This window comes from Delphinapterus leucas, chromosome 12, assembly GCF_059928025.1.
Source record: "Delphinapterus leucas isolate spDelLeu-1000000601 "Yukka" chromosome 12, BTC_Dleu_Yukka2, whole genome shotgun sequence".
Lineage (NCBI taxonomy): Eukaryota > Metazoa > Chordata > Mammalia > Artiodactyla > Monodontidae > Delphinapterus > Delphinapterus leucas.
In genome coordinates this window covers 23398588-23425907 of record NC_143140.1, presented here as the reverse complement: position 1 = coordinate 23425907, position 27320 = coordinate 23398588, and positions in this window count along the sequence as shown.

The following is a 27320-nucleotide window of genomic DNA, read 5'->3' as shown; positions in this document are numbered from 1 at the left end:
ATTGATTTGGAAAGATCTAGGACTGCTGAAAAAAGTGCTACAAACCGTGTGACTTGAAACGATGGAAATGTATTATATCACAGTTCTGGATGCTAGAAGTCCAAAATCAAGGTGTCGGCATGGCCCTGCTCCCTCTGAAACTTATAGGAGTAGATCGTTCCTTGTCTATTCTTAGCTTCTGATGACTTGTAGCAAGCCCTGGCATTCCTTGGCTTACAGCTGCATCACTCCAGTATCTGCCTCCGATGTCGGTCATCACATCACATTCTCACTGTGCGTCTGCGTCCTCCTTTTATAAGGACACCAGTCACATAGGATTAAGGGCCCAGCCCACTCCAGTATGACCTCATCTTAACTTTCTTTACATCCACAATGACTTTATTTCCAAATAAGGTCACTTTCTAAGATGCTGGGGGTTAGGAATTCAACATATCTTTCTGGGGACCCAATTCAATCTATAAAAATCTCCAAGACAAATTGGATTTTCCCCTAATTTTCTCTAAGCAAGGTGCAGAGCAGAGTATATAACACCTTTGTGTAAAAGAAATATGTACACACATATACATAAATGTTTATAAATGCATTAGACTATCTCCAGAAGGGTTCATAAATACTAGTAGTTTCCAAGCACAAGAACAGTAGAGCTGGTAGAAACAATATAGAAGAATCATAGTTTTTAGTTATTACTTTTTTTGTACTTTTGAATCCTGTGTTAACCAATTTTTTAAATCCCCTTCCACAGCTGTTCTTTAGTTACCGTGAATCTATTTAACATTCAGTTCCCTCAGATATTAGGAGAAGGTATTCAGATCTTTTCTTCTGAGCTGCCCTGGCAAGATTAATCCAGGAGAGAATTCATTCAGTTGAATGCCAATCCAAAATATTAAATAGAGAGCCAGAAAACAGAACCAGGATGAGAGACTGGGCTCAGAAATTTGCAATCAGCATCTCAAGCAAAGCAGATACAGAGTGAGTTCCCATTCTCCGACAGGATTATCATGGATCTGAGAGCAGAGTGAGGTCATGCTCAGGAGAGGCCAGCAAGCCCTATCATTGTGGTTCTAAGTGCGGTATTTCCTACACCTGCCAGTCCAGAGAATCAATTTTTCTGCATACAGATTCTTCACCCCCTTCTCCAGAGACTCTGATTTGGTGAATTGGAGGCTCTGGCCGTAAAATGTGGATGTTTAACACATACAGAGAGAAAGTTTGGGAAACGCTAACGGGCAGAGAGAGAAAGGGGAGTGCTTAATGATCACCCTTGGTGTGTTCTCTTTCTCTACCTGACTCTCCTTAAAATTAACCCTGATCCTAAGGTATGAGCAAGTTATTCAGTTCAGGACTCCTTGGATGGTCTGTCTTGGGCTGTACCATCCCAATATTACCTGCTATTCATTTCTGCTTTTCCCCCAGTAACTCTAACATCGAACGTTCTCTGACACAGGCTTTATTGGACTCTGCATCATTTAGATCCTGTGAGAAGACAGTTGGCCTGATATTCCAGAGAGTTTCAAGACAGGGTAATCCTGAGAAATCAAGATGTAGAATAGAATTTTTAATGGGAGGAAGAAAAACTCCTTCTCAGGACCTGTCTTCTACAAGTCCAGAATTAGGAAATATACTGTTGGCAAAAAATGTTCTAAACTGTATTTTGATGCAATTTGCTCTGGAAGGAATAAATAATATGCTGTCTAAACAGGATTGGTAATAAAATCTATTTGAGAAATACTTGTAATTATCCCACACTTAAAGGTTCACAATGCATATTATCATAGTTAAGACCCTAAGAAGTCCTTGACGTAAAGAAATTTATTGAACTTTACTGAAATCAGAGTTTATAAAATGTACTTGACTGCACACTGTTTTCATAGATGTTATATATTAGTATTCTTGGAAATCTGAGATTCCAAGGAGAGGAGTTTGGAAAACGTTACCATAAATATTTCCACATCTCATTTGCTAAGAGTTTGGAGAATAGTTTGGGAAGGGAAATATTCTGATAGAAATGAAGTCATCTGAGTGGATGAGATAGGACTTTCTGGGAGCATTTATTTATTTAACAAACGTTTATTGAACATCACCTAGAAAGATAAACTAGACAAAGTATTTTTTCATAAAACGGATTTTTTGGTAGACTCCTTTGGTAATATGAAGCATTTTGTAATTTTGTTTTAAAAAATTGTAGACATTTTCTGGTATATTCTCCTTTACAGAATATTCAATTTGATTAATATGAGAGCACACTAGCTTGTTGGGCCAACAAGTGTTGATTTATTGGCTCAAAAAATACCAGATTATGAGAACATTGAGGTATTTAAGTTTCAGATATGTAGTATGACTAATGTTTAGTTTTATAATAAACTTATTTAAATGAATAAAATAAAGTAATAAAGTTAATGACAAATATAAAAATATCTAAGGACAGAATAAGGCTTCCAATTAAACATGACAAATTGAGCCTGGTTATTTCTATACTCTCCTAAAACCCCACATATATGGCCTCAATGGAATAAAAAAGGAATAAATCCACTATGACAAAGAGAACAAGGTGGGTAATGATAGCAGCTAAGAGATATCCACAAGGTTCTAGAAGGTGGAAAGTTGATGACTGAGTGATGAGACTTAGCTCAGCAGAGAAAGTGGAAGCCCAGCTGCCTGCAGTGAGAGATGCCCCAGTAAGAAGTGTACTTACTGAACTGTAAATGCCATAAAGCTCCAGGATGGTAAGATACCGATTATTCCCAAAGAACCAGAGTGTGGGATGCGGCTAGAAAGTAGAGAATTAGATGAAAGATAATAAGTAACAATAAGACCTCCAGATGCCCTCTTCAGCCAATAACGTCAGGCATACGCCTCCAGCATCTGCAAGAAGCAAGATGAAGAGCCAGCCCAACCATGAAGCTACTGAAGCCTGGGCCTCGGGCTCCCCATACACAGGTCCCTTCCAAGGCCTTGTATTTAATTGTGCTTCATAATTTTATGTTTTCTTTGTCCAGAAGAGGGCCCTCCAAATGATATAAGCTTGAGGCCCCACAAAACCTAGATCCACCCTAGAGAGAGTAGAGATATTGGACCAGGAGACACCATTCTAAAAACAAGGGGGATTTTTTGTTTTTTGAAGAATGGTTGATTTACAATGATTCAGGTATACAGTAAAGTGATTCAGTTATACGTATACATATATATATTGTTTTTCAGATTCTTTTCCATTATAGTTTATTACGATATATTGAGTATAGTTCCCTGTGCAAAATAGCAGGTCCTTGTTGTTTACCTATTTTATATACAGTAGGGTATATCTGTTAATCCCAAATTCCTAATTTATCCCTCCCTCCCCTTTCACCTTTGGTAACTATAAGTTTGTTTTCTATGTCTGAGAATCTATTTCTGTTTTGTAAATAAGTTCGTTTGTATAATTTTTTTAAGATTCCACATATAAGTGATATCATACGGTATTTGTCTTTCTCTTTTTGACTTAACTTCACTTGGTATGATAATCTCTAGGTCCATCTATGTTGCTGCAAATGGTATTATTTCATTCTTTCTTATGGCTGTGTAATATTCCATTGTATATATGTACCACATTTTCTTTATCCATTCATCTGTCAATGGACATTTAGCTTGTTTCCATGTCTTGGCTATTGTAAATAGTGCTACAGTGAACACTGGGGTGCATGTATCTTTTCAAATTAGAGTTTTCATCTTTTCTGGATATATGCTCAGGAGTGGGATTAACGTGTCATATGGTAGCTCTATTTTTAGTTTTTTAAGGAACCTCCATACTGTTCTCCCTAGTAGCTACACCAATTTACATTCCCACCAACAGTGTAGGAAGGTCCCCTTTTCTTCACACCCTCTCCAGCATTTATTATTTGTAGGCTTTTTGATGATGGCCATTCTGACCAGTGTGAGGTGATACCTCATTTTAGTTTTGATTTGCATTTCTCTAATAATTAGTGATGTTGAGCACCTTTTCCCATGCCTATTGTCCAGCAGTATGTCTTCTTTGGAGAAATGTCTATTTAGGTCTTCTGCCCATTTTTTGATTGGGTTGTTTGTTTTTTTGATATTGAGCTGTATGAGCTGTTTGTATATTTTGGAAATCAATTCCTTGTCTGTTGCATTGTTTGTAAATATTTTCTCCCAATCTGTAGGTTGTCTTTTCATTTTGTTTGTGATTTCCTTTACTGTGCAAAAGCTTTTAAGTTTATTTTTTATAGATTAATTAATTTATTCATTTATTGGCTGCGTTGGGTCCTCATTGCTGGGCGCGGGCTTTCTCTAGTTGCAGCGAGCAGGGACTACTCTTCGTTGCAGTGCGAGAGCTTCTCATTGCGATGGCGTCTCTTGTTGCAGAGCACAGGCTCTAGGGGCGCAGGCTTCAGTAGTTGTGGCATACAGGTTTCAGTAGTTGTGTCACAGGGACTCAGTAGTTGTGGCTCACGGGCTCTAGAGCGCAAGCTCAGTAGTTGTGGCACACAGACTTAGTTGCTCCACGGCATGTGTGATCTTCCCAGACCAGGGCTCGAACCCATGTCTCCTGCTTTGGCAGGCAGATTCTTAACCACTGTGCCACCAGGGAAGCCCCTAGCTTTTAAGTTTAATTCTGTCTCATTTGTTAAAAACAAGGGGATTGGGCTTCCCTGGTGGCGCAGTGGTTGAGAGTCCGCCTGCCGATGCAGGGGACACGGGTTTGTGCCCCGGTCCGGGAAGATCCCACATGCCACGGAGCGGCTGGGCCCGTGAGCCATGGCCTCTGAGCCTGCGCGTCCAGAGCCTGTGCTCCGCAGCGGGAGAGGCCACAACAGTGAGAGGCCAGCCTACCGCGAAAAAAAAAAAAACAACAACAAGGGGATTGTGTGAGAATCTGCATGAAAACCTGTTCCCTTACACTCCTGCCACAGCTCAGCTTCTGGAACAGTGTAGCCTGGCTATACTTTCAGGAAAGAGACTAGAAAACACTGACCAGGTCAAAATCAAAGACGTATAGAAACTGACATTTACAGGGGCCCATCTGTCTTTTCAGGGAATTCCCACCCTGACCCAGTCTCCCCACAGCAAAGCTCACTGGTTGACAAGTCCTACAGCTTAAAAGCCTCACTTCAAGTATGAATAGACAGTCAAGAATCACCAAAGAAAATCCTTCAACATAACAGCTAGAAAAAAAGCAGAGAAAAATTTTAACACTAAAAGCAAACCTTATTACAAATATCCTCAGAAAGAAAAAATACTGCATCTGTTTAAAAACTTTATTTATATATATATATATATAAAATACTATACATACATATAAAATACATACATATATAGTACACATATGTGTATATTATATATACATAAATATGCGTATGTGTGTATGTATATATACACACGTACATTCAAAATGTAAGACAAAGATATTGGATATTTAAAGTATGATAGCAGATGGATTGAAATATAACATTGAGAAAATTTGATTAATAACAAGGATTCCAGAAATAAAGTGTGAAAAAATGAAAAGAAGGAAGTTATAAAAAAGAAAGGAAGGAAGTTACCAAAGAAATAACACAGGCAGGGACTTCCCTGGTGGTCCAGTGGGTACGACTCTGTGCTCCCAGTGCAGGGGGCTGGGTTCCATCCCTGATCGGAAAACTAGATCCCGCATGCATGCTGCAACTAAGAGTTTGCATGCTGCAGCTAAGAAGTCCACATGCTGGAACTGAAAGATCCCACATGCCACAACTAAGACCCGGTGCAGCCAAAATAAAATACATACGTACATACATAGATAAGAAATAACACAGGCAGATGTCCCAACTGTGAAAATTTGAGTTTCCAAATTAAAATAGTCTACTAAATATCCAGCACAATAGAGAATACGTTAATAATAATAACAATAATAATAATGGCTAATGTTCACAGAGGGCTTTTGTGCCCAGCACTGTTCTAAACATTTTGAAGTATTACTATTGGGTTGGCCAAAAAGTTCATTCAGGTGTTTCCGTAACATCTTACAGAACATTTTACAGCCAACAGAGGCATAGAAAAGTTGAGTACCTTCCAAAGGTAGAGAGCTAATTAAGTGGCAGATCTAGCAGTCTGGCTCTCTAGAATCTGTGCTCCTAGTCACCACACATTTTTGCCTCTCCAGAAAAAAAAAAAAAAGATCTTGTGAGAGCGCAGTTATTCTGAAATTTTAAAACCCTAAGTCTCCCAATGGGAAAAGATAGTCACACACCAAGGACTGGGAACAAGAATGGCATCAGAATTCTCAAGAGCACTACTGAACACCAGTTAGCAATGGAGCAATCCTTCCAGATTTCTAAGGAAAAATAATTTCCAACCTAGAATACTATACCAGGCTCTCCATCAAGGATGAGAGTAGAATAAAAGCATTTCAGTCATGTCAGGCTGCACACATTCACTTCCTGTGCACTCTTTCTCCAGAAGCTACTGGAGAACTAAATCAAAAAGGAGTAGAGGGGCTTCCCTGGTGGCGCAGTGGTTGAGAGTCCGCCTGCCGATGCAGGGGACATGGGTTCGTGCCCCGGTCCGGGAAGATCCCACATGCCGCGGAGCTGCTGGGCCCGTGAGCCATGGCCGCTGAGCCTGTGCATCCGGAGCCTGTGCTCTGCAACGGGAGAGGCCACAGCAGCGAGAGGCCCGCGTACCACAAAAAAAAAAAAAAAAAAAAAAAAGGAGGAGTAGAATGTGGTGTCCAGGAAAGGAGTTGCACCAAGGAGAGAGCAGATGGAATTCCTGGAGGATGATAAAAGAGGTCCCAGGGTGACAGCTGTGCTGCAGGCCTGGAAAGCTCCCCACAGGACTGGAGCAAGAGGACATGGGTCTCTGGAAGGAATAATGAAAGAGGAAGAAGAGGAGGAAGAGGGAGAAGCTGAGAGATCAGCTGTAGTATTTGATTATATTGAGAAAAGTTTTCTAGTTCTGGCAGCATATTTAGGAATGAATTAGTTTTCAATACATGAAACACTAAGCAGATGCAATAATGAGGCCATTTCAGACTCAGAGAAAATAGTTGTACAATAAATGAAGGGTAATCATAGTATAATTTATGCCTCAGTGTTGAGTCATATTTATCTAATTATATCAATGAAAGCATCAAACATTTCATTAGAGCTCTCAATACATTCAGTGAATAGAGGAAGGGGACATGGATCCTTTCCTCTTCTCCTTCTTAATCTTCGTATCATGGATCCCACTTTCTGGAATTATCCAAGAAATATTGTCTATTTTTTACCTTTTCATACCAGAATGTAAGTTCATAAGTATGGGGACTTTGTCTTATCCACTGGTATATCCCCAGTTATTTCCAGGAAGGGGCAGGGCAGGTATAATTGTGATAAATCCTCTTTTTTCGATAAAAAATCAACAGGCAATGTCCAATACTGAAAAATCTTGAAATAATAGTATGAGCATATCATATCAAATAATACCAGTAGAAACCACTAAGATAGTTGAAAGATTTCCTGTGGGGAGCAGAGATTGGGAACTCAAAGGGATAAAGCAGGAGAGAGCTGTGTTCTATTATAAGCCTTGTAATGTTTTCTGACTCTTAAATTATTAAATTTATTACCTTGATAAACAAATAATAAACTCCAAAAAGAAAAAAATAAAAATACTATAAAATTATGTATAGCAAAGTGAAGTTTCATATTTGAAACATTTTATAGTAGTGTTTTATTTTTTATTTATTTTATTTATTTTTTTGTGGTACGCGGGCTTCTCACTGCTGTGGCCTCTTCCGTTGCGGAGCACAGGCTCCAGACGCCCAGGCTCAGCGGCCATGGCTCACGGGTCCAGCCGCTCCGCGGCATGTGGGATCTTCCCAGACCGGGGCATGAACCCGTGTCCCCTGCATCGGCAGGCGGACTCTCGACCACTGCGCCACCAGGGAAGCCCTGGGTAATTTTTTTTAATTCACTGTTGCTTCTAACAGAGATTGAGAACTGCTACATTCAATTCCCAAACCTGAATTTCATACCCAAACTTGGTTAGGTATCAGAATCACCTAAGAAGCTTCCTAAAAATGCATCCCTTCCAGCTCCAAACTCTGATTATGACTAAGTGGCACTCAGACCACAGCTGTTGACTTTTCTCATTCAGTGAATTTGATTTGACAAATTACAGAGGCAAAGATCTTGCAGTGCGTGATCCACTTAGAGAAAATATTCAGTTTGGACTTATGTACAAGGAACTGATAAACTAGCAGGGAGGGTGTAACTCTCATTTATCTCTACTCGTGTTCCCCGCCCCTGCAAACATGCCTCTGTCTTTCTGTTGATACTTGGCTTAATTCACGCTTGAATTGGAGATTTGGAAGTTGGAGCAAGTCAGCACCTACAAGTTGCTTCCAAGCCCCTGCCCAGAATAACCTCACAGTCATGCTTTATGCAAGGCAGGGCTTGCAAAAGATTGTGTTGCTCTTTCACCAGAAATACGTATTATATAATGGTAAATATTGTCACTATTTCCTCCATATACCATGCGTTATAATGTTCATATATATACTATATATATAGTATATATATATACTATTTCACTGTGAATGAATGTCTGAGTTACTGAATAGCAATATATGTTTAATCATCTTACATATAAACTCATGGAAGCCTCACGACAGCCTGTCTGAGAGGCTGGAAAAGCCTCATTTGGGCACATGAGCAACTGAAATGAAAACTGTCATAGTAGCCAAGCCAGGTCTTCTGTCACCTAGACCCGACACCAGCATTCCTTCTATTCTAGTATGTTCCACTGTCTCTTGTGGAGAGAGCGGAGACTTTTCTTCCTTCAAGAAAGTCAGATTTCAAGTTCTGAATGTGCAGTTTACCTTCTGATGAATCGTTTCCTTTGCAAAAGAGAAGGTCTGGGGTGCTGGATATTCTAAGCAGTCAGGCCAATACCATTTATATAATAATTTTATGTATTACTTAGGATTGTCTTTTTTCCACGTGGAAATCACTGGCTGTGTTTAAAAGCTACACATTTTCTGCAAAACTGCTTAGCAGCACAACAGTGAAACCAATGTTTATTTTATCAAAATGGAGAAGCATTTGACATGCGAGGGTCCAAGGATTGTTTTTCCATGTTGGCGTAGTTGGTGCTTAATATCTGTCCTTGAAAATAATGATGCCACTCGTATTAGCAGTCATGACACATGCACCTTACTCATCCTGTGTGCATCAGTCAGACACTGTCTGACCTTGCTGTGCTGAAGCACAAAGAAAGATCGTATGTGGAAAAGCCAAAAGGAGACTGGAGTGGTTATGCAGAGGGGTCTAATTACAGGTATTTGAAGCATAAAATCATTGTTTAGAATCTCTTCGCAGAGATAAGCTTGTCCTCTACCAGCTGTCTTTTTTCCGTGCTCTTTTCTGCTTTTGTGGAAGTCAGCTCCTTTGTTACCCTTCCAAAGTGTTTAAATAGACCAGAGTTATATTTTGAGAGACAATTACAAAAACTCTAGAGCCCTACAAAAGGTTGCAAAAGACAAAAGAATTTTTTCTAATTAATCCTCTTGATTTTACTTCATTTTAGAATGTAAGATGGAGAAGAGAAAACCTGAACGGGAGTGGAGACCTTATTTTTAGCCCTGATTCTGCACACACATGATATAAACCCCTGGGAATATCACCTAACTTCCCAGAGCCTGTATCTCCTTGTGTGTGAAATGAAGGCATGAGACTAGACTGATCTTCTGTCCCAGCCCAAACATCCCATAATGCTATGTCTCTGCAGGTCTCAGGTTTAATCTTCTTTCTACCCTGAAATCTAAAATTCTATGTAGATCCTCTCCAGAGACATTATTTTGATGCCACTAACACTGGTTTTCAAATCGTGGTACTCAAACTTCCTTCTAACAGAATCATGTGGAATGCTTATTTAAAATGCAGAATCTGGGCTTCCCTGGTGGCGCAGTGGTTAAGAATCCGCCTGACAGTGCAGGGGACATGGGTTTGAGCCCTGGTCCGGGAAGATCCCACATGCCGCGGAGCAACTAAGCCCGTGCGTCACAACTACTGAGCCTGAGCTCTAGAGCCCGCGAGCCACAACTACTGAGGCCACGTGCCACAACTACTGAAGCCCACGCACCTAGAGCCCGTGCTCCATAACAAGAGAAGCCACCGCAATGAGAAGCCCATGCACCACAACAAAGAGTAGCCCCTGCTCACCACAACTAGAGAAAACCCGCGCACAGCAACAAAGACCCAACGCAGCCAAAAATAAATAGATAAATAAATTTATTTTAAAAAAATACATAAAATGCAGAATCTTGGGAATTCCCTCGCGGTCCAGTGGTTAGGACTCAGTGCTCTCACTACCAGGGCCGGGGTTCAATCCCTGGTCGGGGAACAAAGGTCCTGCACGCCACGTGGCACAACCGAGAAAAAAAAAAAAGCATTATCTTGAGCCTTGACCCAAGCCTCTTAAATCAAAATCTTTAGGACGGGATCTAATGTACAGCAGGGTGACCATAGTTAACAGTACCGTAAAATTCTCACCGCACGCGCACACACACAATGATAATGCTGTGAGGTATCGGGCATCTTAACTTCCTGATTACAGTAATCATTTTACAAGATATACATATATTAAATCATCACCTTGTACACGCTGAACTTACACAGTGCTGTATGCCAATTATATATCAGTGAAGCTGGGGGAAAATAATATTCCTAAGAAAAAGTCTGTAGAATGGGAGGAGGGGTTCAGGAATGTGTCTAGTGGCCTCCATGGGGGTCCCTAATTCCTCTAAAGCTTGAGAACAACTGAGAAGCCAGGAGTAAACCATAGAAGAGGGGAGGGAAGGGTGACAGTGGAAAGTGATCATCGCTACCGAGTTTTGGATGCGGAGGAAACAGGTGTGGAGGGAAGAAGGGTGCAATCTGGGTGCTCCTGGAGAATACATCTCTCTGCTGACATTGTCACCCTGGTTTCGTGTTTGAACAGACTGAAGTGAAGCACTGACTATGAGAACTGTTGCATAAAAATGCCCCTCGGTCACAGCATCACCCGTTACAATGAGTCTCTAGCTTAGGTGGTTTTTTTTGTTTTTTGGTTTTTTTGCGGTACGCGGGCCTCTCACTGTTGTGGCCTCTCCCGTTGCGGAGCACAGGCTCCGGACGCGCAGGCTCAGCGGCCATGGCTCACGGGCCCAGCCGCTCCGCGGCATGTGGGATCTTCCCAGACCGGGGCACGAACCCGCGTCCCCTGCATCAGCAGGCGGACTCTCAACCACTGCGCCACCAGGGAAGCCCTAGCTTATGTTTTTTGTAATATTCAAAACCAGGCAAGTAGGTCGGGGTTCTGTTTTAGGAACGTGGAAATGGCCTTCCTCAAGAAGCAGAGAGAAAAAAGGTAAATGGTAACCATTTAGGATTTCTGAAGATTTTTTCAAGAGTGGAAGTAAACCCTTTGGTGAATTAAAATATATTCTTTTCATGCTGGGGATTTTGCTCGAATTTTATTTATCCTGGTGTGGGAACTGTCATTCAGAGTGTTTAGGTGAGATCATTTGTGTGAATCCCTGGAAAACCCATGCTTGATCAGCGTTAGCTCCTACCATGGGTTTGTCTCTGTAGGTTCTGTATTGCCTTTTTAGCACAAACACACAAAATAGAAAGAGAAGGGAAAATCTCATCAGTCAATGTCTCAACTTCAGACAAGTTTGAGATCAAGGCTCAGGGAATCCAGTCATCTCTTGATAAACCAAACATCCCGTGTGAGAGGACCCTGACTTGCCCAACATTGGTCGACGTGCAAATCTCCACATCACTTGAGTGGAGAGTTGATCTGGTGAAGGAGCTGCTCTGGCTTAGAAGGATCTTTCAAGAACTACAGACAGTGCATGCCCCCAGCACAGGGTAGCACTGCCTGGGAAGGCCCAGCAACCTAAAAGGACCTAAATAATAATAGCAACATTCTGGCTTTGCATTGGTTGAAGAGTGTGTTTCTAGACTTATGGTAAGAAGGCTCCTGGGGTGACCTCACTCCCACTCGAGCTCAGGCATCATCTTGGTGGAAAGGAGAATAGAAGTAAAGGGGAAAGGAGAACATAAATATCCTTTCCTTCCCCATGGCCTCGTAAACAAATGAACAACCCTCTTGCGGAGGCCTTCCCTGTCTATTCATCATTTTCCACTTTATTTTTCTTCATAATATTGATGCTTATTTTGTTTCTTGTCCATATCCACTTCATTAGAATCTACACTCCATGAAGGATGGATTTCTGTCCACATGTTCACAGCTACTGCCCCACTTCCTAGAAGAGTTTCTGGTGCTTAGTAGGTGCTCACTAAATACTTGTGGAAAGAATGAATAGACCCCTATTAGATGATATCCTTCCCATATTCAGTGATATAGAATTAGTATATTTTATGCAGTTTTAGAATTGTGCCCCCCAAAATGACAATAAAATATTTAGGGAGATGGACCAAGGTGGAATGTTTACCTGGCTGGTTATTTCTGGCTTTCAGATTAGGTAACTTAGTCATTGAGAGCTTCAGCTCTGGAATCAAACTATCTTGGTTAGAATCCTGGCCCTGCTACTTACTAGCTGTGAAATCTCCAACAAGTTAATTAACTTCTCTGTGCCTCAGTTTCCTCCACTGTGAAATGGGGTAATAATAGGAAAGTAGCTCTAAGTATCAAATGTATCTAAAGTGTTTGAAATGTGGTCCTGCACACAGTAGACAAGAATAACACTTACTGTGGTTGCTTTCCTGTGAATCTCATGTTATCTCTTCCATAAGTGGTGCTTTCAATAGACCATAAACACACAGTTACGCTCGTGTTCTTGAGTTAAATCTGGATGTCTTAAAATATGTAGCTGCATGACCTTTATGAGAATCAGAAGGCACAACTTATGTGCAAAGAACAAAAGGAGGGCCACTCTTTGAGCAGTGAAGCCAAGGTCACAACCACAACAACAATGAAATAAGAACTATTATTTGTTTAATATTTTATCTTATTTTTAAAATTTTATTTTTGGCTGCATTGGGTCTTTGTTGCTGTGCATGGGCTTTCTATAGTTGCAGCAAGTGGAGGCTACTCTTCCTTGCGGTGTGCAGACTTCTCGTTGCGGTGGCTTCTGTTGCGGAGCACAGGCCCTAGGTGTGCGGGCTTCACTAGCTGTGGCACGTGGGCTCAGTAGTTGTGGCACGTGGGCTCAGTAGTTGTGGCTCGTGGGCTCTAGAGTGCAGGCTCAGTAGTTGTGGAACACGGGCTTAGTTGCTCCGTGGCATGTGTGATCTTCCCGGACCAGGGCTCGAACCCGTGTCCCCTGCATTGGCAGGCAGATTCTTAACCACTGCGCCACCAGGGAAGCCCTAATATTTTAAATCTATCTATCCACCCTTCTAACTATCCACCCATCCATCTATCTACCCATCTATCTCTTTGTCTGTCTATCCTACTGTAATTGTATGGTCCTATCTATTAAGAAGTTATTTGTTAATGGAAGTTTCTCATCTGAAACAGTAAGACACCAAGCACGCTAACATAGCAATTACTTTGTGTCAGGTACCAGTCTAAGCACTTAGAATGTCAGTGTAAACACCCATGCATTCACTTGCTACTTCAGAAATTCTATTTAAAAATTTCAAACTCAGAAACACACTTTCATGGATGGGTAATCTTAATTTTATTGTCCGCATTTGTTCTCAGTGACTCATATAAGCTTCCCATGGCCATAGTCCCATAACTCCTGCCTTCTGGAGACCATCCCAGTGGGCTGCAGTATTAATGAAATAATGGTATTCAAGGGTAACCCAACTGCTCCAGCCAAGCTATCCTTAAACTCTCCAAACTTCTGGGGCTATTTCATTTTATATCATTTTACATCCAAAATGAAAGAAGTCCCGTCTCTACCCCCAACATCGCTGAGGAGTTCAGTTCTTAGGGTTCCTAGCTGCCTGCTCTTCCACACTTACTTCCTCCTAACATCCCTCTCAGTATGAACAAAGCTCCATTTTCTTTCAAGGGGTCCACCTTGGACCTCCTCTCTTCTTCATGCCCCCCGGAGCATTAGTTTCACAAAGCTGTTACTTGTAGCTGACTTGTATTGATCTTTTGAGGGAGGGAAGGTGTGGTAGGAGAAGAGAGGATAAAGAGAACACAACAGCAGTCATTTCAACACAGAACACAAAAAAACCTTAAACAATTTCAGACATCACTCTTCCTGACACTTTTGGGCCATTTCCCACCATTGAGAATTTCTCACTGCCTGTCTCCTGTCAGACCTTGAGGTTCCTTCCTCTCTTCCATGACCCTGCTTGCTTTCCTTTCTCCCTGTTTCCCAGGCCCTTAACTCATTTATTCACTCCTCTCTTCAAGGTTTCCTGCTGAAATACAAATAAGCTCTCTCTCTCCATCTCTCTCCCCCTCCCCCCAGGCAAATGACAAGGGGGCCTTCCTTAACCGAGATAAACATCTTACAATGTTTTCCTGAAAAGAACCATCTACCCCAGGATTGAATTATGACATTACTCATGGGAGTTCCAGAAGTTCTGTGTAGAAGGGACTTTGTAGATTTAGTCTAATTGAAAGGGAATTGAGAAAATGTGTCTTGAAATTGTGCTTGCACAGCAAACAAACTGTTTTTAACTTAATTGTGTATCAGTCAAAGTCCTGGCAGAAATCAAAATTCCACTCAAAGGGCTTGAAATGAAGAGAATTTAATTAAGGGACTGTTTCCAGAGGTGTGGGTGGGTTAGAGAAACCAACAAGGAACCTTGTGGCCCTCGGGACAAGGACAGTAGGAAGCCATCACCCCCCCAGGTCTGAAGGAGCGAGGGAGGGAAGAGGTGTCTCTGTGTTCCTGACAGAGCTGGGGAAGAGCCAGTAATGATGCCGAGTCCAGCCTCTGTACCCCAACACTGAATTAAATCTCAGAGACAGAGTTTTGGGTGAAGTAGAAAAGAATAGCTTTATTGCTTTGCCAGGCAAAGGTGGCCACAGCAGGCTCATGCCCTCAACACTGTGTGTCCTGACCTGGAGGGGGTAGTGAGGAGTTTTATAGTACTGGTTCACAGGGGGCGTGGTCAGCTCGTGGACATTCTTCTGATTGGTGGGTGGTGAGGTAAGTGGGAGTCAGCATCGTCAACCTTCAGGTTCCAACCAGTCTGGGGTCTACGTGCTGGTGGGCAGTGTACTGTTAACTTCTCCCACCTGCTGGGCGTTTCAGTATCTGCAAAACAGCTCAAAGGTATTGTTATGTGTTGATATATCCCTTGAGGGGGAACCAGGACCCTGTCCCAAGGCTGCACTATTGTTTCTTTTTCTTTTTTTTTTTTTTTTTTGCGGTGTGTGGGCTTCGCACTGTTGTGGGCTCTCCCGTTGCGGAGCACAGGCTCCAGACGCACAGGCTCAGCGGCCATGGCTCACGGGCCCAGCCGCTCCGTGGCATGTGGGATCTTCCCGGATCGGGGCACGAACCCGCGTCCCCTAGCATCGGCAGGCGGACTCTCAACCACTGCGCCACCGGGGAAGCCCTGCGCTATTGTTTCTTGACTGCTCCTCCCTTGTCTCTGCATCCCCTCCCTTCCCTGATTAGCAACTGTTTGAACCTGCCCATTGCAACTCAGGGAGGGTCAGGGAGGCTGAATAAAGCCTATTTTCTGTAATCAAGAAATGGGGGACACAGAAAGGCTTTTGTGCCCAGGAGCCCCAAAGGGCCCTGCTCAGTTTCGGTAAGAGGTGTTGTCTCAGGGGTTACAGGCCCCAATGCTGGGAGGGAGGAGAGGAAGTCGTACCTTGATCTTGCCTTCCTCTTACCCTCTGAGCTCCTGCAGACGCTTCCCAGGGGCTGAACCCAGCCAAAAGCTAGAGGGCAGGACTTCTCCTGGTGGTGCAATGGTTGAGAATCCGCTTGCCAGTGCAGGGTACGTGGGTTCGATCCCTGATCCGGGAAGATCCCGCATACTGCAGGGCAACTAAGCCCGTGCGCCACAACTACTGAACCTGCCCTCTGGAGCCCGCGAGCCACAACTACTGAGCCCGTGAGCCACAACTACTGAGCCCGTGAGCCACAACTACTGAAGCCTGGGCGCCTAGAGCCCGTGCTCCACAGCAAGAGAAGCCACCACGATGAGAAGCCCGTGCACTGCAACAAAGAATAGCCCCCGCTCACCTCAACTAAGCCCGCACACAGCAGAGAAGACCCAACACAGCCAAAAATAAATAAATAATTTTTTTTAAAAAAAGAAGCTAGAGGACAAGGGAGCCCTGGCAAAGGAGTCTGCAGGATTCCTCACCTGTGGCCCAGAACAGGTGGGGGGGGGGTCGGTTGATGGAGAATCACCAGCATCGATTGTATATTTATTTGGGGTACCTTTGAAAACAGAAACTGCGAGGACAAAGGACAGCTTGACCACTGCTGGCTGCTTCCTGGAAGGCAGAAGCAACTGCAGTCAGACTGTTTCTCATTGAAATTGTCCCCTCCTAATACCCTGGGAGGCTGTTGTGGAGACAGAGGTTAGGCCTCTCCTCCTTCCCCATTCCAGGGGAAAGGTTTGAGTTATGGGTAGAGCAAGGTGTAAGGGAAGTATCTGAGTGGTATTCACCTTGGTCTTGTTGCCAAGATTCCTGCCTCCTTTGCACCACGGATTAGCTCGAAACACTCTCTGTTACAAGAAACAGTAAAGCAGTTTTCGAAGCGTAAAACTAACCTGCAACAACCAATCCAGAAGTTGAGTCCAGCACTGGGAGAATTCAAACACAATTGAGGATGTACACTTTTCAACTCTAAATTCTTTTTTATTGCCTCTAAACTCAAGCTCTCAACCAACCATGACAAGAGTTTACATTCTTCTTTGAAATCAGTGAGGTGAAAACAGATTACCAAAAGCTGGAGAAAAGGATGCAGTGTTGATTCTTTCCTCGGTGCTGAATACTAATTTGAGGGGATGTCCTTGGCTCTTTCCAGAGAATGGAGGCTGCAGTATCAACCCCTAGGGACTTCCAGCCAGCTTGGCCCACTGCCCAGTGGTCCTTCATCTTGTTCTGTCTGCAGTTGCCAAGAGAGTGATGGAAGAATTTCTAGAAGAGGCTTCATTTCAATCCAACTCCCTAGCTGGGTCAGTGACCACCTTGACTCCTGGGCGCAATCGTAGCATGAGGGTATGGCTCTGACCTGCAAGTCCCCAGGGTATGCTCTGATGTCAGAGAGCATGATGAAATGTCCAAGAGAATACTGTCCTCTGTAAAGTTAACTTTGACATGACCTGAGGAATAAAGGAAAGAAGTACCGTTGGACATACATGTTGCCCAAGCCCCTCCTTCACATCTTTAGTGTCCGGGATAGCCTGTGGAAGAGGTCCTGAGCTGGGTGCTTTACATTATTCACCTCAAAATAAATATGGGAGATGCATGCTAAAATATCTCTATTTTACAGAGAAAACAGGTTTGAGGAAATCATTGGTTTGCTCAAAGACACACAACTTGTACGTGGTAGAGCTGACATCAAAACCCAGTTTTCTCTGTGTTCAAAGGCTTTGCACCTAATAATCACACCACATGGATTGAGTATGTCAGGGAATTTGGAAGGAGAGTAGTGAGATGGTATATCGTATGGATGGTTAAAGTTGTTTCCAGAGTTATGAATCTGTGACATTGTGATTTATAAGAAATATATTTGGTCATTCAGATGACTGAAACATATTTCTCATTATATTTGGTCTTCATCCACCGTTCGTGGCTTACAGTTCTGGCAACCCTTGTCCTAAGTGTTGAAAGTGATAAAGGTGTCTTTTGTTGTGTAAATGAGGTGATTTGGGGAAGCACCTTGGATGGGGGCTGGTTGCCAGGAGAACCAACCACGTGATAAGAGCATAGGAACTCTTAGTTCAACTTCCTGGAGGTTGAATCAGTTGCTAGTGGCCAGTGATTTAGTCAATCATGCCTATGTAATGAAGCCTCCATAAAAAAACCGAAAGGACAGGGTTCAGAGAGCTTCTGGGTTGGTGAACCAACACATGGAGATGCTGGGAGAGTGTCATCCTGCAGGGGCAAGGAAGCCCGTGCCCTTTCCCCATACCTTGCCCTCTGTAGCTCTTACATCTGGCTGTTCCTGAGTTATATCCTTTTATAATAAACCGGTAATCTAGTAAATAAAATATTTCTCTGATTTCTGTGAGCCACTCTAGCAAATTAATCAAACCCAAGCAGGGAGCCTTGGGAACCTCTGATCTATAGCTAGTCAGTCAGAAGCACAGGTATCAGCCTGAGCTTGTGACTGGTATCTGGAGTGAGTGTGTCTGTGTGTGTTGGTTGGAGGAGGTTGAGGGGATAGGGGGTGCCTGGTGGGACTGAACCCTTAACCTGTGGAATCTGATGCTGTCGCCGGGTAAATAGACATCAGAATTGAGTTGAATTCTCAGACAGCCTGCTGGTATCTGAGAATTGCTTTTGGTGTTGTGCAGGAAGCCCCTCACCCCCCAACACACATGTTGGAATTGGGTCCAGGATCCCCAAAAGAGAATCTATATACAAGGATAAATTTTATTATCCAGGACTCTTGGCTAGAAGTGACAGAAACCCAATTCAATTTCTGGCTTACGTCAGGAAAATAAAAATTGACTTATTTCACCTAAAAGTTCAAGGGTTAGTGGCTTCCTGCACAGAACCAAGTGCTTAAATGAAGTTTCCAGGAATCATTCTCTGCATTCATCCAGTTACTAATTTTTCCGTGTGTGTGTGTGTGTGTTGGTTTTAATTTGCACGCTGGTTGTGCCTACATAATGGAGAAGATGAGTCCTGACAGCACCAGATTTACATACTCCTGCATGGCCTCAAACTAAGTAAGTAAGCCTCTCTCCCTGACCATCCATATCAATTCTTGAAAGACTTCCTGGCGCAGCCTGGATCACATGCCCATCCTTGGACCAATCACAGTGTTTGAGGGGGAATGTAATACTCTTATTGGCCAGCCTGAGTCACAGGTTCACTCCTAGTAGGACAGGTGAGGTCATATCATCGACAGCACCAACTGTTCCCAAAAGAGACAGTTCCCAAAACAGAAGGAGGCTGGGCAGACAAATAAAATGTAAGACAATAAAAATGGGCACAAAAATTACTAACTTAACTAACTAATAAACAGGGCAGACTCTGTCTGTGGGAGGCTAAATGAGTGAGACAAGCATATGAGAAAAAGTTGCTAGCTACGCCATTAAGCAAGAGATACAATGTGTTAAAAAATAGCTCCCTTGAGCAGAGCATACTGCTTGAACAAAGACAGACAGATGTTTTCCTTATTATTAATGTGTAGAACTATACTACCAGAATAATGATAACTTCTATCCTTGAAGCCTTGTTTTATTTTCCCCCCCAGCAGGGAAATCAGGAATCTCCATAGCCGTTACTCTGAAACAAAAAATCAGTTTAAGAGTAAGAACCATTACGATTATTTTATAGGAAAAAAAAGAGAAATGTCTTTATCCAAAGTCAATGCCTGGTAGACTGAATATAGTCAATCTTTAATTCATAAACTCTCCTGACAAAATAGCATCCCATGTCTACCTCTGGGTTTTCTCAAGCTCAACATCCCTCCAGAGCTGGTTTTCCAGGAGACCATCTTTCTCTGATTGGTTGGTGCTCAGAGAGTCCTGGAGTAAGAACTTGAGGTTAGGAGATGAACGAGACCAAGGGGTTCTTTCCCTTCTCTGTTCTCCGCCTCTCCTTCTTCCAGTCACCTTGGAAGCTCAACTTTCAGACCACTCAACTAGCATCTCCTCTGTGCTTTCCTCCATTACAGAACTCGTCTTATTTTGTTGTCCAGTTTGTTGATATGTACATCTTTCCCCATTTTCTGCCAGCCTCCCATCATTGACAAGAGAATGAGGCTCATATTAATTCATTTTTGTACGTACGGCAGTTTTTGTACTGCCTGGCATATAGTAGGTACTTAGTAAATGTTGGTTGGAGTGAATGAGAGCTTTACCGTTATATGTAAGGTAGTGATTTTCTGGAGAGAAGAAAATTCAGGGAAATTTTTTCAGAACTAAAAGAGCTATGGGTATTGTAAATTTAATTATTGATAAATAGCCTAAATATATAATTATATATACTACGTAGAATCTCATACTAGATTTTGTTATGGAAAAGTAGTAACAGTATCAAAGGTTTAAGGAAAGTAGTGAGATGTGTAGCTTTAAATGAGTGTTAGGGTCCAGCAGACCTGGATTCTATTACTGGCTGTTCTGCTTGTTATTACTGCTTAACAGTCACCCCAACTTTAACACAGCAACCAGGTAGTTCTCACTTGGAGTCTCTCATGTATCTCCAGTCAGACTGGGGCTGCAGGCAACTGAAAGTTTGGCTATGCTAGAAATTTTTTTTTTTAATGAAGTATAGTTAATTTACAACGTTGTATTAGTTCCAAGTGTATAGCAAAGTGATTCAGTTATTTATATATATATATATATATAGTATATATGTATCTATTCTTTTTCATATTCTTTTCCATTAGGGTTATTACAAGATATCAAGTATAGCTCCATGTGCTATACACTAGGTCCTTGTTTGTTATCTATTTTATATATAGTAGTGTTTACCTGTTGATCCCAGGCTCCTAATTCATCCCCCCGCTTCCCCCTTTGGTAAGCATAAGTTTGTTTTCTAAGTCTGTGAGTCTATTTCTGTTTTGTAAATAAGTTCATTTGTATCATTTTTTTTTGGATTACACATATAAGTGTTATCATGATATTTGTCTTTCTCTGACTTAGGTCCATCCATGTTGCTGCATATGGCATTGTTTCTTTCTTTTTTATGGCTGAGTACTATTCCATTGCATATATGTACCACATTTTCTTTATCCATTCCTCTGTTGATGGACATTTAGGTTGCTTCCATGTATTGGTTATTGTAAATAGTGCTGCTATGAACATTGGGGTGCATGTATCTTTTTGAATTGGAGTTTTCATCTTTTCCAGATATATGCCCAGGGGTGGGATTAATGTGTCATATGGTAATTCTATTTTTAGTCTTTTTAAGGAACCTCCATACTGTTCTCCATAGTGGCTGCACCAGTTTACATTCCCACCAACAGTGTAGGAGGGTTCCTCTTTCTCCACACCCTCTCCATGTGCTGGAAATGTAAATGGCTCCCTGATGTGCTGGGCTGATGACCACGTTGCCTATATGTGGCCTCTCTAGCATGGAGGTCTCAGGATCGTCATATTTCTCCCATGCCAGTTAGCTTCTACCAAAACAAGCATCACAGAAGAGCCAGGTAGAAGCTGCATGACCTGTTTTGACCTAGCCTCAGAAGTCACACACATTGTCACTTCCACTGGATCTGTGAGTTACAAGTGAGTCACTAAGGCCAGCCCAGTTTCTAGGGAAGGGGACATAACCCTCAGTGGGAGAAATGTGAAATAATTTCTGAACAGGTTTAAACCCACTACCCTAGCTCTTCCACTTATTGGAGTAGCCTGTGGGGAAATAAGTCATTTGACTTTTTCTGTCTATGAAATAGCATCCTTGTGAAGATTAAATAAGATGATGTATTCAAAACACTTAACTCACAGTAAGCTCTCAAATGTTCTTTTATTATTGAGAGAATATATGGGGAAAACTCTTAAAACCAAGGAAACGATATCCAATAATTACATTACCCTGAGAATTGGGGAAAGAATATTACTCTTGTATATTACTCTTGTATTAAGAATTCCTTGTATCTCATGAGAGCATCATTTTAAAAGCATTAAATTCTAACAATATTTTTATATATACAGTCATTCCAAGTTCCAGTCAACTGATTCAAATGTGAACTTCCGGAACCCAATTCATTTGTTTGTAAATGAAAAATGGTCTCCATATATGTGCATGTATATCCATTTATTATGCTAAGGATGTACAAACTTGCTATTCTGGCAGAGATAAAAGAAAAAAAAGTTTACCAGAAAAAATCTGTCATTGAATGATGTGACTTTGCATTACACAAAACACTGGAGAGAGATTGATCTTCATTTAACACAAAAGCAAGAACTTTGAAGTTGAGCAGAGCCCTTGCTGAAATATCATACTGATTCAGTTCCCTCTTGGCTTTGAGCCTGTGGGATCATCATCATGTCCTCTCTAGAAGCCCTTGCTCCATTTCTCTGGCTGTCATCTGTTAATTCATCACCTTCTGGGAAGCCACGGAACAGGAGAAAAAGTTGACTGTGGAACCTGGAGAGATATGAGACCTCTCTACGCTGTTGCTAAAGGAGAGATCTTTGCTAGTGACCACCATCTTGTCTCTCTCTGTTAGAGCTTTTTCACCTTGGGCAGAGTAATGTCCACTCCACACTGCATCGTCCAGCGTCCTTACTATCTTTCTCATTCTTCTGCTGCTCCCTTGCAATACATCCCTGCGTGACAGTCTCATTTTGGGAGATGTCCTGGGGCATGCACAAATGGGAGGGGAAAACCCAGCTCCAATAATAATGACCTGACATCAGTGGGGAAAGAAAGTAATACAGTCCAGTCAACATTGAATATTAATGAGACATAAATGAATTGACCAACAACTAGACTCTATTCTCAGCTCTCCTGGAAACATTCCTGTCTTTGCTGTCTTCCCTGAATCCCCAAGTATTGTGTTGTCCCTTCCAGGCACACTGTTTTGTTTCTCTGGCCTAATATTCCTCTTGGTTGACTGAGAAGCCACTCAGTTATTTGAGGGGCAAAACACTCTTCCTTCCTGCCCCGCTTCCTCAGCAAAACATTCCCTTCAATAGGACGTTTCTTTCATCAGATATAGTTTTATTATCTGAGGGTATCCTTATGGATACACATATATATCTGGATTAAGGAATGCGGTATTGTTTCAGTGAGATAGTATGTTAACAGAATTGGTTTATCTGATAAATCCGAGACTCCCTATTATTTGCAAAGTTGTTAGATTATGGACTCAGAAGAATTGAGACTCTGAATAATACTACGGGATAAGATTGGTAGATCATAAAATTCTCTGGAGACTGTGGATGCTGATGACTGTAGAGAAAGGTTCTGCAAAGAGATAGGGGCTCTCGTGCACAATTCGAGATATTTTAAAATAATATCAGAGCAGGAACAGATCTTACAACTCATAGAAGGAAAGTGTCAGTAGCCAGTGTCTCCAGTTTGTTTACTTGTTTTTTTCACTGTGGTTAAAATATATGTATATATATATATAAACATAAAATTTACCATCTTAACCTTTTTTTTTTTTTTTTTTTTTTTTTTTGCGGTATGTGGGCCTCTCACTGTTGTGGCCTCTCCCGTTGCGGAGCACAGGCTCCGGACATGCAGGCTCAGCGGCCAGGGCTCACGGGCCCAGCTGCTCCACGGCATGTGGGATCTTCCCGGACCGGGACACGAACCCGTGTCCCCTGCCTCGGCAGGCGGACTCTCAACCACTGCGCCACCAGGGAAGCCCCTCACTGTGGTTTTGATTTGCATTTCTCTAATGATTAGTGATGTTGAGCATCTTTTATATGCTTGTGGGTCATTTGTATATTATCTTTGTGAAAATGTCTCTCAAGTCCTTTGCCTATTTTTTTAGAGTTATTTGTTGTTGTTGTTGTTGTTGAGTTCTAAGAGTTCTTTATATTAACTCCTTATTAGATACGTTATTTGCAAATATTTTCTCCCATTCTCTAGATTGCCTTTTTACTCTGTTGACTGTGCCCTTTGATGCACAGAAGTTTTAAAGTTTGATGCAGTCTCATTTGTCTATTTTTGCTTTTGTTGCTTATGCTTTTGGTATCACATCCAAGAAATTATTGTCAAATTCATTTTCATGAAGACTTTCCCCTGTATTTTCTTCTGGGAATTTTATAGTTTGGGGTATTGCATTTAGGTCGTTAATCCACTTTGAATTAATTTTTATTTATGGTGTAAGATAAAAGTCCAGCTTCATTCTTTTGCATGTGGATATCCAGTTTTCCCAGCACCATTTGTTGAAGAGACTGTTTCTCATTGAGTGTTCTTGATATCTTTGTTGAAGATCATCTGACCACATGCTAATAAACTAGGGTTTATTCCTGCACTGCAGTTTGTGTTTTAGTTAACTGAGATCTACCATGATTATGCAACTTCTTTGTATAGAGATTAAATAGATGCATGGCCTCTTGTATCAGTCTGCCCTGAGTATAAGTACTCCACCATTTACTAACTGTGTGATGTTAGACAATTTACCTTTCTTTTTATTTATTTATTTATGGCTGCATTGGGTCTTCGCTGCTGCACGCGGGTTTTCCCTAGTTGCGGTGAGCGGGGACTACTCTTCGTTGTCGTGCTCAGGCTTCTCATTGCGGTGGCTTCTCTTGTTGCGGAGCACGGGCTCTAGGCGCGCAGGCTCAGTAGTTGTGGCACGAAGGCTCAGTAGAGTGGCTTGCGGGCTGTAGAGCGCAGGCTCAGTAGTTGTGGCGCACGTGCTGAGTTGCTCCGTGGCATGTGGGATCTTCCCGGACCAGGGATCGAACTCGTGTCCCCTGCATTGGCAGGTGGATTCTCAACCACTGCGCCACCAGGGAAGTCCAACGATTTACCTTTCTGTGCCTTACTTCCTTATCTGTAAAATGGGGATAATGAATAGTACCTCCCTCAGGATGGGATTGTGAAAATTAAATAAAATAAAGCTTGTAAGAAAATGCCTGATACATAGAAAGTACTCAATAAATCTTAGCTATTACTATCTCCTAAATTTGCCTCCCTCATAATTTTTCTAGGACATATCCAACAGAATTATAGCTCCCTAAGGATCTTCAGAGCATAGCAATTCCCTCAATTCTAGATGCCAACACTATTCATGCCTACTGTGCACTTTCATTGATGCACCAACATTCGGGGGCTTATTGTTTGTTTTATCTTAATTCCATAAGACCAGTTTGCTTGCAGCCTTCCACCCATCCCACACTTTCCCTGAATATAGGAAATAAAGAAAGATCAATATTGGAAAAATATAAAAGAAGGTAAAGTTGGTGTTCAGTATGTATTGATCCATGCGCCTAAAATAGGTTTGAAAAGGATCAGAGACTTTTCCCCATCTTCTGTGTCCACCGTGAAGTGACTGAGGTGAGGTCACAGGTGGGAGGGGTAGAGAACCAAAGCTCTTCAGTTCAGCTTAGTTTGAAATTGACAGGCAGCTGCCACAAAAATCTACCTGGTTTTTAGAAAGCTGCATTGGCCAATTCCTTACCTCACTGATAAGTGCAGCGTGAGTGTGGCTAGAACAAACTTATGTTAAATAAAATGAGTGTACTAACCGTGCTAGCAGCAGAATAAGTCAGAGCAACCCGGAAAATTGCATACATCTAAGTAAAGGTGAGAGTTAATATTTGTTCCATCCCATGTGGCTTGGTGCAGCTGGGGTTAATCAGGTCTCTGTACTTTCAGTTCTTTTCAGATGAATTCTTGCTGTTATAACCAATGCTCTTTCCATTATCTTCTGATCACTTTCCCTTTCCATATTAAAAGATCTCTGAAAAACCAGAGGTATAAATGTTGTTTAGAAAAATTTTTCTTATCCCACTGTTAATGTAAATTAACGAGCTATGCCTTTGATATCAATGTCAACTAATCTCAATATTAGAAAACTCAGTTTTAATTAAATTGATAACTATCTTTAGTTCACATTATTTCATCCCAGAAGTCAAAAGTGTCAAAAGTGGATATTAGAAAAGTGGATGTTAAGAAAAGCTTTTTCTTAATGTTTACTTAATACAGTACATATCAGTATGTGATTTTCAAATATATTAGAAGGTTAATACTTTTTTAAAACCTTGGAACGTAGTGATTGCATTGTCAGAGGAGACTTTCGTGGAAGTTTTAAAAGACTCTAAATATAATTGAGTATTGTTTTTGAAATGGGTAAAACTTCCAAAATTATTCTAGAGACTAGCAAGATACAATGTTTTCTTCACCTTTCAGAAGTTTTTCTTATAGAAATAAAGAACGTGTATTCTATGGTATTGAATCAAAACATACAGACTTAATTATAGGCTTCTATTGTTTCTCTGGTTGAAGTCAAAAGTAGGAGGATCACATGTTATTTCAAATCAAATTGTGTGTGTGTGTGTGTGTGTGTGTGTGTGTGAAATCATAACTTACTTTTGGATTCCCCCCTCCTCACATTTGCTCAGTCTAATTTTTGGACATATAACCAGCAAAATGCATGGCAATTACATGGAAGAGACTCATTAAATATTTAAATAAATGAATTGTTTTCTTTCCGTTTGTTTTCTGAAAAAAATGGTTTCCTACTCTGTTTTTTCATTTAAGATTAGAGTTAGATGGGATCTAGTAAAGATGTCCTACAGTCATTGATCCAGGGTTGTCAATTTTCCAGTTTATTCATATGTATAATAAGGACACTGTTTCGGTGCTATTTGGTTCTCGGTAATTCCTGTTTCTACATTATGACAAGGATCCCATAGTGAGAGCTATACTTGGCAGACACAATTCAGAGTTTCTTCCAAGGTGCGTAGAGGGCAACTCACCCACAACTGAGGCTGAGCCACTGTGCTTAGTGCTATGAGAAAAAAAGAAGGATGTGCTGTAGAGGAAGATTTTTCCAGAGAGAAAGAAAAAGAAAGAAGTCTCTCCCCTTCTAGAGGAAGATAGAAGTTGGATGAACAACTCTTGGGGTGGGCACTGCTGAAGAGGCACAATGGACTTTGCAGTTATACTTCAGTGGACACTGGTCCAGGGATTACTTCAGACTATCCACCAGATAGTAAAGACCAATAGAAAATCATATAAATGCCAAGTGCCCGCATTGCCAAGAGTACTTTCCCCTACAGACGCTATCTTGAATAGGAAAACAAAGAGGGAGGAACATCCCCAATAGGGAACTAACCTTTGAATTGACAAAATATGTACCTGAACACAACTGCTTAATCTAGAAGTGATTTTAACGGGCAAGTTAGAGAGTCTCTTGTTCTGCCACAGAATTGTACACAATTTTAAAAAATTAAAACATTATCTCTTGTTCCTTCATTTACTTCCCACACCAGTTATAGGAAGTAAAGATGCTTTATTTCTTGGCATATATGATTATAATACAACTAAAATTTGACCCTGAACCCCACACACACATACATACATAATTACTTTTTATTAAAATTCATACGGCTTTCTGTCCTAGAATGTTTTTCAAACTTTCCTTTTAAAAAAAATTTTTTTTTATTTGGCCACGGCGTGCGGCTCGTGGGCTCTTACTTCCCAACCAGGGATTAAACCTGGGCCCTCTGCGGTGAGAGCACAGTGTCCTAACCACTGGACCACCAGAGAATTCCCAAACTTTCCATTCTTTTATTTTCCTTTATTTATTTATTTCTTTAATTGAAGTACAGTTGATT